We start from the raw sequence: 12,761 nt of genomic DNA, 5'->3' as shown, positions 1-12,761 counted from the left end.
TATCCATGAAACCAATTAAGTTACAGATCCGTTAAATGTCCATGCCTGAGATGACTTGTAACAGTGCTGCTATGCAAAACAGCTCACTGGCTGTCCTCCATGTGTGCCAACACCTAGGTCAGACTTCTGAGGGTGATGACATCCTATATATATATAAATTTTTTTTTAATATTTCCTGGACATTCTGTGTTACGAACCCCATTACAAATGCCTGTTTGGGGGGACTCTGGCTGCACCCTTTATCAGTATTATTCTTTGTCTGTCTGGCTCATTTCATTTAGTGAAATGCCCTCCAGTTTTACTCATATTTTCACAAATATTATTCCATATTTTTACTAAACAAACTAGAGGCTCAATGTTATTCATGTCTTAAGAAATACTACATGGGTGGTTCTGGTTGTATCTCCTGGAAGCTTCCAAAACACACTAAAAGAACATAGGACAAGAAGACAACCTCTACAAAATACCAAGACTCACTGCACAGTTAAGGTAAATGAAGCCCTGTGGTACTGGTGAAAGTACTGAAAAATAGACCAAAGTGGATTGAGAAACAAGACACACCTCTGATTATGTATAGTTACTGATTTTCTTTCAAAATGGTACTGCAAAGTAGTGGGGAATGAAAAAGAATTTCACTAACTGGTATAGGAACAACTAAATGAATTTCAAAAAACAGAAAATGAGAAGGAGGGAGAAAGTGAGAGGGAGCAGCAGAGGGAGAGAATGACAGAGACAGATCAATCACTTAAAAAAAGGACATTCTTGTCTCAGACCGGTTTCCTCATCAGGGTACAAGCCTAGGTTGCAGGTTTGACCCCTTGGGGGTGCACAGAATAGGCAACCAATTGCTCTTTCTTTGCCACATTGTTGTGGTTCTCCTGCACTCCCTCCTGTTCCCTATCAATAAGCATGTCCTCAGGTGAGAATTTTTGGGGGGGAAAAAAGGGAGGGGGGTGGAGATTGTAAATTATCTTTTATCTACTTATTCAGAACTTTCAAGGAAGAGTGGAGTGACAATGGAGATGGATTTTCCATGGACGTGCAGGCATCTGTGATTATAATGACATTACAATTATATCTGGATCCGTGCAGGACACTGGGCTCCAGGCAGAGCGGAGGATGAAATGAAGCAGAGCGAGTCCCAGGACAGCCAGGGGCAAGCAATGGCGGTGACTTGGAGGATAGGGGTGGAGAAACCGCCAGAAGAGCCATGTTGACGGGAGAGACCTGGTTCTTCTTGCTGACCCATGTAAAGAATTACAGATCAGTAAATCAATGAGTATGTCATCAGTTTATTAGTGATCCATTCCCATGGAAGAAAAGAGGACTGGGTAGAGCGGGAGATGAAAGGCAGTTTTATGACAAAGCAGGACAGCAAAAGTAAGAGCAGCTGAAGACCAGGTGGCAACCCCCAGGCAGTCTGAGGATCTGGGGCACGAGGTCCAGTGGCCTGAGAGCCAAGAGCAATCTGAGCACCAGAGAAAGAGAGAGTGAACGTCCTTTGTTCTGAGGACTCATACAGTTGGTGGGTAGGAGAAAAAAGTTACATATGGATTAATGGGTAAATGTGGTGCCAGGTTACCTGGGGGAATGTGACTACCCAAACATAAGTATGTGTGGGGGTCTGTTAGCCGAACCCTTATCTGCTGCAGACTCCATTTGTTCATCTTGTAAAACACATGTGACTGGACATAGTTAATTAAAATTGGGGCACTTTCCAAAGTTATCCATGAGCTCTTTCTGTAAGCATCAGGGAATTCCTCATAAAACAGATAGTGACCAGAGGTAGACAATTTACCAAAGTTGTTTTATGGGCTTCTTCTTGGGCACTGGGGACCCTCTCCTGCATTTCAGGCCCTGGGATGAAAGCAGTTTCAAGGCTTTCTTTCCCAGATCCTGGAAATACTACACAGAATTTCAAGGACTTCCCTCCTTTCTTGCTAACATAGTTTCTTGTGATTCTGGAACACTTGGTGACATTATCAGACCAGGCTGACGACTTGAGTTTCCTTGAGAGACCTGTTTCTTTCCTCTTCCCCGCCTTGGTTTATCTATTCTACCTGAGTGGTAAAATGCCTTTCCTTGCAAGCAGGATGCTAGATGCTGGTCAATAACAGCATTGCAGTCCCAGAGTTCTTCCTGTGCTATCTCCTGCCTCACCATGGCAACATCTGCCCTACCTCCCAGGCTCAGTAAATTGTAGAAATGACAAATCAACCATCTTTTGTCAGAAAAACATAGCCCTGAGAGCTTTCCCTACACTGTGAACCTATTTTTTCATCTCAAAGTCTTTTACAATTACCCTGTGACATTTTTCTTGCTTCATTAGCTTTTAAGGGTTTTAATTGCATGTATCTGTGAATTATTGATTCACATAAAATGTATGGGTGTTTGGGCACAGGCATGTCTCCATAGACTGGATAAACGTTCCTGAACACAGAGACGTGTCTTTATGTCCTCTTAGAGAAGACACCTGTCTACACCAGCCAGTGCTCCTCTGTCCAGAACTTGGCAACAAAAGGCAGTCACAGGAAGATTATAACAATGAGGGATAATTTCTTTCATGGTAATCAGTACAAGTGTTTGCTTACTTCCTAATTTGGAGGCAAGTTGAAAACTAGTGTACAATCTTTGATATTTATATTTCTCATATCTTATTGATGACAGTTTCTTTCCATTCAGTTCAGAGAATACCTTATACAGTTTGTGTAATTTCTTCAAATACTTCATACATTTTGTATGATTTCTTCATAAATTTTGAGTGATTTTTTTAAATTTCTGAAGACGACGCAACTTGTGGCCCAATAAGTGGTCTATTACTGTACAATATGCCAAATCCACTTGAGAAAAAATTATGCATTAGGCTGATTTTTAAAAGCTCGAATGGTTTAAAGAGCTAAAACTTTAAGTCCTAAGATTTTAGAAGTACTAAATTCAGGCAATACTTACCTGTACACTCACATATTGTTTATCTCAGAAGCAAGGGCATTAAAGACACTGAAGCTTGCTTAGATCACTCCACATACAGACTCTATGGCATATTACTTTCTTTTTTCTTATAATTCTGTAAAACTGTGAAAGATTAGTTCTCAGGCCATTTAAAAAAAGGGAGGGGGGGATACAATTCACTGACCTCTGGCTTAGCATTTTCCTTTATTTGGATTTTTACTTAGTTTTAAATAGGGAAAAAGAAGGAGGAAGAGAGGGAGAGAAACATTAATGTGTGGTTGCCTATTGTGCATCCCATGATGGGGACCTGGATGGCAACGGAGGCATGTACTCTGACTGCAATTGAACCAGGGACCTTTTGGTTTGCAAGCCAACACTCAATCCACTGACCACACCAGCCAGGGCTGGCTTAGCATTTTATCATATATAGTAATATGACATCTATTTTCAAAGTAATAGCTGTCTCCGTACAACTCTTATCATATGCCAGGCATATAGCTTCAACCCTCACAACACAACTAAGAGACAGTGTTATCATCCACACTGAACACACAAGCAGATTCAGGAACAGAGAGGTTAAGCATCTTGTCTGCAGTTACTCAACTAGCCAAGGCTGGGGTGAACAAAGAGAGTCAAATTCCAAAGTCTGCGTTTTAATCAGTACTCTGCAGTGCTTTGTAACCAATCTTCTACTTTGCGCTCTTTAACATTAGTTTATCCCAAAATGCTTTAGGTCACTCAAGAAGTAATCTGATGCTGGGATGGTCTGAGAGCTGTGTCAAATTCCCTGTAAAAGGACAAAGGAGAATGAGAGGATCACAGTCGGTGACGAGCTGCGGGGCTGAGCAATGGCAGTAGCTGGATGCACAGGCCAGCAGTCCTCCCCCACCTACACTTCACAAGGAACCACTTCTTCCCATTTGCAGTACTGGTGTCTGCATGGAACTGTTAACTACAACGTTCTAATCTGGATATGCCCATCTTTGCGTTTTTCTTCCTTTCTTTCTTTTTTTTTTTAAGATTTTATTTATTTATTTTTAGAGAGGGAAGAGAGGGAGAAAGAGAGAAACATCAACGTGCGGTTGCTGGGGGCCGTGGACTGCAACCCAGGCATGTGCCCTGACTGGGAATGGAACCTGTGATGCTTTGGTTCGCAGCCTGCGTGTTTTTTTCTTTTCTTATTGGATATTTTTCTTTTTGGTCACAGTAGGATATTTTATTTGGTTTCAAGAGTCAATGCCCTGAAAAGGGGGAAAGTTATGTTGGGAACACTATGCTATTAAAAAATCACCTCCAATATTAGTTCTCCAATTCTATCCTTCCTTGTACACCAGGATGGCCAAGTTCTAGCTGGGTGCATGGTCACATTTGCCGGTAAATGTGTGGGTTACATTAGGAGTCCAATTTCCACTTCCTGGAGAATAAGAATGCAGTATGGAATTGGGGAAGGCTAGAAAGAACACAAGTAAGATTTGTGGTGCCCTGGCTGGTGTGGCTCAGTGGATTGAGTGCCAACCTGGGAACCAAAATATCCCTGGTTCGATTCCCAGTTAGAGCACATACCTAGGTTGTGGAACAGGTCCCCAGTAGGGGGTGCATGACAGGTAACCACACACACGTGTTTTCCTTCCTCTTTTTTTCCCTCCCTCTCTCTCTCTAAAAATAAATAAAATCCTTTAAGAAATTGGAACTAGATGAAATGGAGGCAAGCAATTTATAAGACAGAGTTAAGAATAATAAGTGTGAGGATACTCAATCGTATGAAAAAAGACCTAGAAACCATATAGCAGGAGCAGTAAGAAATACAAAATGCAGTATCTGAAATAAATAATACACCAGAATAAAAAGTAGTTTACATGAAGCAGAGGATCAAATCTGTTATTTGGAAAACAAGGTAGGAAAAAACACCAAGGCACAGCAGCAAAAAGAAAAAAAAATTTGAAAACTCAGAGTTTAAGAAACATTTTGGATAACATGAAGTTTCACACATCTGCATGATGGGAACACCAGAAAAAGAGAGCGAGCAAGGGATCGAGAACCTATTTGAAGAAATAATGACCCAACACATCCCTAATCTGGCAAAGGAAAAAGACAAGTCCAGGAAGCTCAGAGTCCCAAACAAGTTGGACCCAAAGAGGCCTACCCAAGACATATGATAATTAAAATGACAAGGCTCAAAGACAAGAAGAGAATCCTAAAATCCACAAAAGAAAAGTAGGAACTTACCTAATAGGGGGCACAGATTAGACTGTCATCTGATGACTCATGAGAAACATTTCAGGCCAGAAGGGAGTGGCATGAAATATTCAAAGTGATAAAAATCAAGGACCTACAAACAAGGCTACTTTACCCAGAAAGGCTATCATTTAAACTCAAAGAAGAGCCCTGGTTGGTGTGGTGCAGTCGATTGAGCACTTGTCTAGGAATCTGAAGGCTGGTGGTTCAATTCTCGGTCAAGGCACATACTTGTGTTTGGGCTGGGTCGCCAGTTGCGGGCCTGGAAAGGCAATCAATCAATATATTGCTCACACATCAATGTTTCTCTCCCTCTTTCTCCCTCCCTTCTCATCTCTCTAAAAAGTAAAATAAATAACACTACAGTCTCTTTAAATAAAAATAAAATAAGATAGAAGAAGAAATAAGGAGCTTTCCAGACAAGAAAAAGCTAAAGGAATTTGTTAACACCAAACCAGTACTGCAACAAATGTTAAAGGGTTTGCTTTAAAAAGAGGAAAAAGAGTAAAGAGAAAAAAAACACAGAGGAAAACACTCTGACAATAAAGTGGCCCTACATACTATCTATCAATAATCACCTTACATGTAAATGACTTAAATGCTCCATCCACAAGACCTAGAGTAGCTGACTGGATAAGAAAAAAAGATGCATATATAGGCTGCCTCAAAGAGACCCATCTCAGATCGAAAGGTACACACAGACTAAAAGTACAGGGATGCAATGACATTTGGTGCGAAGGAAAAGAAAAAAAAGCTGAGGTAGCAGTACTTCTATTTCACAAAATAGACTTCAAAACCAAGGCTATAATAAGAGACAAAGAAGGACACTACTATATGATAAAAGGAAACAATCCAACAAGACAATATAATCCTAGGAAACATTTACATTTACGCACCAAACTCAGGAGCATCTAAATATGTAAGGCAAATCCTGATGGACAATAAAGGAGAGATCGACAGAAATACAGTCAGAGTTGGAGAAGTTAACACCCCATTGACTTCAATGGGTACATCTTCCAGGCAGAAAATCAACAAAGACACAGTGGTATTAAATGACACACTAGATCAGATCGATTTCATTGGTATCTTTAGAGCATTTCAGCACAAAGCAGAATATCCATACTTCTCAAATGGACATGGCATGTCTTCAATAATAAACCACATGTGAGGACACAAGACAAGTCTCAATAAATTTAATAGCTTGAAATTGTATCAAACATCTTCTCAGACCACAATGTTATGAAACTAGAAATCAATCACAAGAACAACACTAAAAAACACACAGAGGGAAGCTAAGTAACATGTTATGAAACAACGAATGGGTCAACAAGATCAAAGAATCAAAATATGCTTCGGAAAAAATGAAAAGGAGGACACAACAATCCAAAGTCTGTGGGACACTAGGAAAGCAATGCTAACAGGGAAATTCATAGCATTAGAGGCCTATCTCAAAAAAAAAAAAAGACAAAGGCTGAAATAAACAATCTAAATTTACTTTAGAAGAACTTGGAGAAAAACAAAGAGGCCAACAGTGAGTACAAGGAAGAAAATAAGAAATAGTAGAGCAGAAATAAACAAAATAGAATCTTAAAAAATAAAATTCCAAAAACAAATCACTTAATCCAAGAGCTGGCTCTTTGATAAAACACTGACAAACCTTTAACCAGGCTAATGAAAAAAAGGGAAAGCACCCAAGTAAATAAAATAAAAAATGAAAGAAGAGAAAGAACTGGCGCTACAGAAATACAAAGGACTGTGAGAAATCATTACTTACAACAACATGCCAAGAAACTGACAACTTGAACAAAATGTATCCTCAAGTGCCTTCTGCTCAGTAACACCTGGGACTTCCCCAGAGCTCCACCAATTCTAGCTGTTTAGTGGAAGAAAATTCACCAACCAGACAAGGGGATGCTGCATCTGCCTCAGTTTTGTCCATGATATCCAGCAAGATCATTTTGCCACATGCAACTTCACACCTTTGGTTTTTCTGAGTTCTCAAGACCTCTCACCCTTTTGTTCAGGACATTGTCACACCTGGATGGCCCAATTTGCCTTTTGTTTATGAAAAAAAAACACACTTTTTTTACAGGGGGGAGGGAAAAAGAGAGGGAAAGAAACATCAATATGTGAGAGAAAGATCAGCTAGTTGCCTCTCACATGCTCCCCACCAGGCACCCAGACCCAACACAGACATGAGCCCTAACTAGGAATCCAACTGGTAACCTTTCAGTTCACATGCCAGTGCTCAACCCACTGAGCCACACCATCCAGGACCATACCTTTATTTCCCTAGAGAACTTTCACCTGCCCTTCAAAACCCTCCTCAGCTGTTGCCTCCAAGAAGCCTTCAGTTATTCTCCAAGTATATTTTATTCATTAATCTTCTTTGTTGCCTGAAAGATGATGAATTCTTGCTCCCTTCCTATGGGTAGTACCTCAAAGCCATGGAGGGCAGCATGCATGATGGGAAGAATGAACGACCCACCACTGGACAGGGGTGGTGTGGTCTAGGTGACAATGGCGGATCCCAGGTCAGAAAATTTGGGCAGCAGCAGTTTCACTTTCTGAGCACTTCTTCTGGGCCTTTGACCTTACTGTTCTCAGGCACCTTGAGGACATTCCTGGCATGACACTGCAGACAGCAGACATTTCCTGCTGAAGCCCTGCTTGGCCGCCTCCCCCTCCCCGCCTTCTCTCCCACACATTCCCTGCTACCCCTTCTTGTCCTGCCTGATGAAGAAAACTGCTTTCTGGTTCAATGGGAGGCACTTGCAGATTCTGAAATGGGAGCATCCTCCCTAACACACGTCTTGTTGAATGAAGTCTTCCCTTATCAAGGTCCAAGTGTTTTCGTCTGGCAGAGAGTGCTCCCAAGTTAGACATGCAACCAGTGTCTGTGTTTACACTGTCCACCAGCTCAGGTTCAGATGGTGCCATCAGACAATAAGTCCTTTTTTGGGGTGCTTCCAGGGGACCCACAGAACCCAGCTGCATCCAAGATGGGTTATTTTTCCACTAATTCTGGAGCTCTATTGACATAGGACATTTTGTTGAAGGAGTACAGCATATTGATTTGATACATTTCTTACAATGTGATTGGCATAAGAGACTTAGCTAGCAGTGCTGTCTCATCTCCCAGTTTCATCTAGTGTTGCAATAATCAAGGTCTAGCCTCTTACCAAACTGAATGTTTCTAAACTGTGGTTGTACATAACCACTATCCCATGCGGCAGGTCTTCAGGACTCACTTACCTAGCATTGCCCTTAAATGTCTCTTCCATTTCCCCACTTCCTGGTCACCACCATTACTCTGCTTTTAGGCCTTTTTTTTTTAATTCCACATAAAGAGATAACATAAGGTATTTGTCTCTGTCTTGTCTTACTTAGCATAAGGCCCTTAGCATGTTGTTGCAAATGGCAGAATTTCCTTCTTTCTCAGGGCTGAATACCATCCTATTGTATATGTGCACCACGTCCTGATCCATGACAGAGCCTGAGGTCGTTTGCATTTGTTGGCTCCAGTGAACAATGCTGCAGTGAACATGAGGGTGTACATACTTCTTTGGTAACATGTGTCCATTTCTTTCAAATATGCACCCAGAAGTGACACCATCATGACATTTTGTAAGAGTTTAGTGTCCCCCAGTAGGATGCCCTAAATCTACAGCACTCACATAGTCTGAGCCGGTTTCTTCAGGGGGCCAATCCCATCCCACTGCAATTCAGCACAGCATGAGCAGGGGCACTGAAACAGCTGAGGCAAAATCTGGGGTCAGCCTAAAGACAGGTTCAGGCAACTAGAGTCTGTGATGCCAGAATTTCAAAAACAGCTGCAACTTGCCAGACAGCTGTGTTCCTGGTCCAAAGTTACAAAACATTCACCCAGTTGTAAAGTGCAGCACAGGGACTATACTCAGTAATATTGCAGTAACTATGCAGGGTGCCAGGTCGGTACGAGACTTACCAGGGGATCACTTCAAAAGCTGTGTGTATACATGTCTAGCAACTACACTGTACTCCTGAAACTAATGCAATATTGCATGTCCACTGTAACTGAAAAATGATAAAAAAATTTAAGGAAAAACATGCTACACATACAAAAATGGGTCAAGGTGAGGCACCTGTTTTTCCAAGAGTTCACTAGCAACTAAAAGCTGCTTTTGAAAACTCCAAAAGAGGCCCTGGCTGGCACAGCTCAGTGGACTGCAAACCAAAAGGCCGCCTGTTCATTTCCTATTCAGGGCACATGCGTGGGTTGTGGGCCAGGTCCCCATTAGGGCGTGCATGGGAGGCAACAACATACTGATGTTTTTCTCACTCTCTTTCCCCCTCCCTCCTGCTGTGTAAAAATATAATCTCCAAAAGTGCATCTCCATTTGTAGATGGACTCTATTCATGTTGCCTCCCTTTTCCCCCAGAGAATTAGCAAAAATCATCACTCATAGAGACTTCTCCTGCTCCTAAACCTCAGAGTTTAGGTTGTTTGCACACTAGAAGCAGAAACCCAGGTAGCTGTGGCCTGACACTCTCCATTGCAGCTTTCCCTGTTGGGGATCCCTTCAACATTTGTGAAATTGTAAGCATGTAAACATTTACATCAATTTCTAATCACGCATCCAGGTGAAAAGGCAACAAAACACAAAGGCACATTTATAAAAGTCCCTTTCCCTTGGCCGGACAGATGTGGATCAGTTGGTTGGGTGTCGTCCTCAGATGGAAAGATGGCCAGTTCTGGGTTTTGTCCCCAGTTGGGGCGTGTGAGGGAGGAAACCAATCAATGTTTCTCTCCCTTTCTCCCTCCCTTCCCCACACTAAAAGTGAAATAATATGTTTATTTTTGCTAACGATTTTACTTATTTACTTTTTAGAGGGGAAGGGAGGGAGATTGAGAGGGAGACAAATATCCATGGGTGGTTGTCTCTCACACACCCCCTACTGCAGACCTCACCCACAACCCAGGCATGTGTCCTACACTGGCAATCGAACTGGCGACCCTTTGCTGCCCAGATCAGCACTCAGTCAAGCCACACCACCCAGGGCTCCTTGAATTAAGTTTTAAGTTTCTTACAAAAATCCTTTTGCTGCTACAATTTATTATTACTAATTGAGGTTGGGTTCATGAGAATTTTTATATTGTTACACTATTTTTTATAGCTCTTCCTCTCCCTCAAGTGAGACATCACCAGGCACCTACTACTGCTTAGGCACTTGTTTGTGGTCATGGTTATTCAGCAGTGAATAAACTTCCTGCTTCCATGGAGCTGACATTCTTGTGGTTGTAAATTTTGTCAAATCCGTCATATACCTTTCCTAAGGTCCAGGTGGTCTTTACTTTTAACCTTCTCTCCTGCGTAGACTTTATAGAGCGTGAAGATTCATACAAACTTATACAACCATTTGCCCTGGCTGTTGTGGATAAGTGGACTGAGCACCACACTGTGAAGCAAAGGGTTGCTAGTTCAATTCCCAGTCAGAGAAGATGCCTGTGTTGCAAGTCAGGTCCACAGTGGGGAGCATGGGAAAGGTAACCACACATTGACATTTCTCTCCCTCTCTTTCCCCGTACCCTCCTCTTTCTCTAGAAATAAATAAAATCTATATAAAACAAAACCCTTATACTACATTTCTCATAGGGTTTCTCCATTGTGCATTCTCTGAAGAATTATCAAAATTTTAAAATATATTTTATTGATTATACTATAACAGTTGTCCGACTTTCCTCCTTTCAACTCACCTCCAACCTGCACACCCCCTCCCACCCACATTCCACTCCATTAGTTCATGTCCATGTGTCATACATACAAGTTCTTTGGCTTCAACTTTTCTGACACTATTCTTGCCCTTCCCCTATTTTCTACCTACCATCTATGCTACTTATTCTCTATACCTTTTCCCCTCTCTCCTCCTCCCACTACCCTGCTGCTAACCCTCCCTATGATCTCCATTTCTGTGGTTCTGTGGTTCTGTTTGTTTTTGTTTTAGGTGTGGTTGTTAATTATTGTGAGTTTGCCATCATTTTACTGTACATATTTTTATCTTCTTTTTCTTAGATAACTCCCTTTAACATTCCCTATAATAAGGGCTTGGGGATGATGAACTCCTTTAATTTGACCGTACCTGAGAAGTACTTTATCTGCCCTTCCATTCTAAACGATAGCTTTGCTGGATAGAGCAACCTTGGAGGTAGGTCCTTGCCTTTCATGACTTGGGATACTTCTTTCCAGCCCCTTCTTGCCTGTAAGGTCTCTTTTGAGAAATCAGCTGACAGCCTTATGGGAACTCCTTTGTAGGTTACTGTCCCCTTATCTCTTGCTGCTTCTAGAATTCACTCCTTCATTTTTACCTTGGCTAATGTAATTATGATGTGCTTTGGTGTGTTTCTTCTTGGGTCCATCTTCTTTGGGACTCTCTGAGCTTCCTGGACTTCCTGTAAGTCTCTTTTCTTTGCCAGATTGGGAAAGTTATCCTTCATTATTTGTTCAAATAAGTTTTCTATTTCTTACTCTTCCTCTTCTCCTTCTGGTACCCCTATAATTCGGATGTTAGATCATTTGAAGATGTCCTGGAGGTTCCAAAGTCTGTCCTCATCTCTTTGAGTTCTTGTTTCTTCATTCTTTTCTGGTTGGATGCTTTTTCCTTCCTTCTGTTTCACACAGTTTATCTGCATCCCATTTTCCTTCCCATAACTGTTGGCTCCCTATATATTTTTCCTTTATTTCCCTCAGCGTAGCCTTCATTTTCCTCATCTAATTTGCACCCAAATTCAACTAATTATGTGACTATCCTGATTACCAGTGTTTTGAACTGTGCATCTGATAGGTTGGCTATCTCTTGGTTGCTTAGTTATATTTGTTCTGGGGTTTTGATCTGTTTTTCCATTTGGGCCTTTTTGTGTGTGTGTGTTGGCACACCTGAGCCACGAAAGGTTAAGTGCCTAAGGCAGGTTCAGCTGACAGGACTGATGTGCCTGACTGACTCAGAACATGCAGGTAAAAATGCTGGAATAACTTGTCCCACTGTAAAAAGTCTACCCACATCCACACAACTGCAATTCCTCAGAAGAAAGTACATTCTGGGTATAAGCGATCATAGCTCTTTTCTTTCTATGAACGTTTTCTGATGACAGTTAAAAGTCTAAGTTCTGAAGAACACTTTTATCACACACTGACCAGGTGTGACGAGCTTCCCAATATTATGTACTTTCTCATGAACCTGCAGCTACAAGTCTTATTAAAGGCTTTACCGGAACTAAAACAGTTGTAAAGTTTCTGCCCAGTGTGGACTCTACGATCACCTTCAAGACTTGAAAACTGGCTGAAGATTTTACCAGTTATGCTACACTTATACAGTTTTTCTATATGTGGATGACCTGATCAGCTTGAAGTCCTGGGGTCCAATTGAAGATCTTACCAAACAAAATCCATTTGCAGGGTTTCTTCCCAGTGTAGACACACTGATGAACATTAAGATGTGAACTCTGAGACCTGGCTGGTGGAGCTCAGTGGATTGAGTGAGGGCTGTGAACCAGAGCATCGCAGGTTCAATTCCCAGTCAGGGCACATGCCTGGGTTGAA

The sequence above is a fragment of the Phyllostomus hastatus genome, unplaced genomic scaffold, assembly GCF_019186645.2.
Source record: "Phyllostomus hastatus isolate PE091 unplaced genomic scaffold, TTU_PhHast_1.1 phas_contig_468, whole genome shotgun sequence".
Classification (NCBI taxonomy): Eukaryota; Metazoa; Chordata; class Mammalia; order Chiroptera; family Phyllostomidae; genus Phyllostomus; species Phyllostomus hastatus.
Note: the sequence above shows the minus strand (reverse complement) of the source record.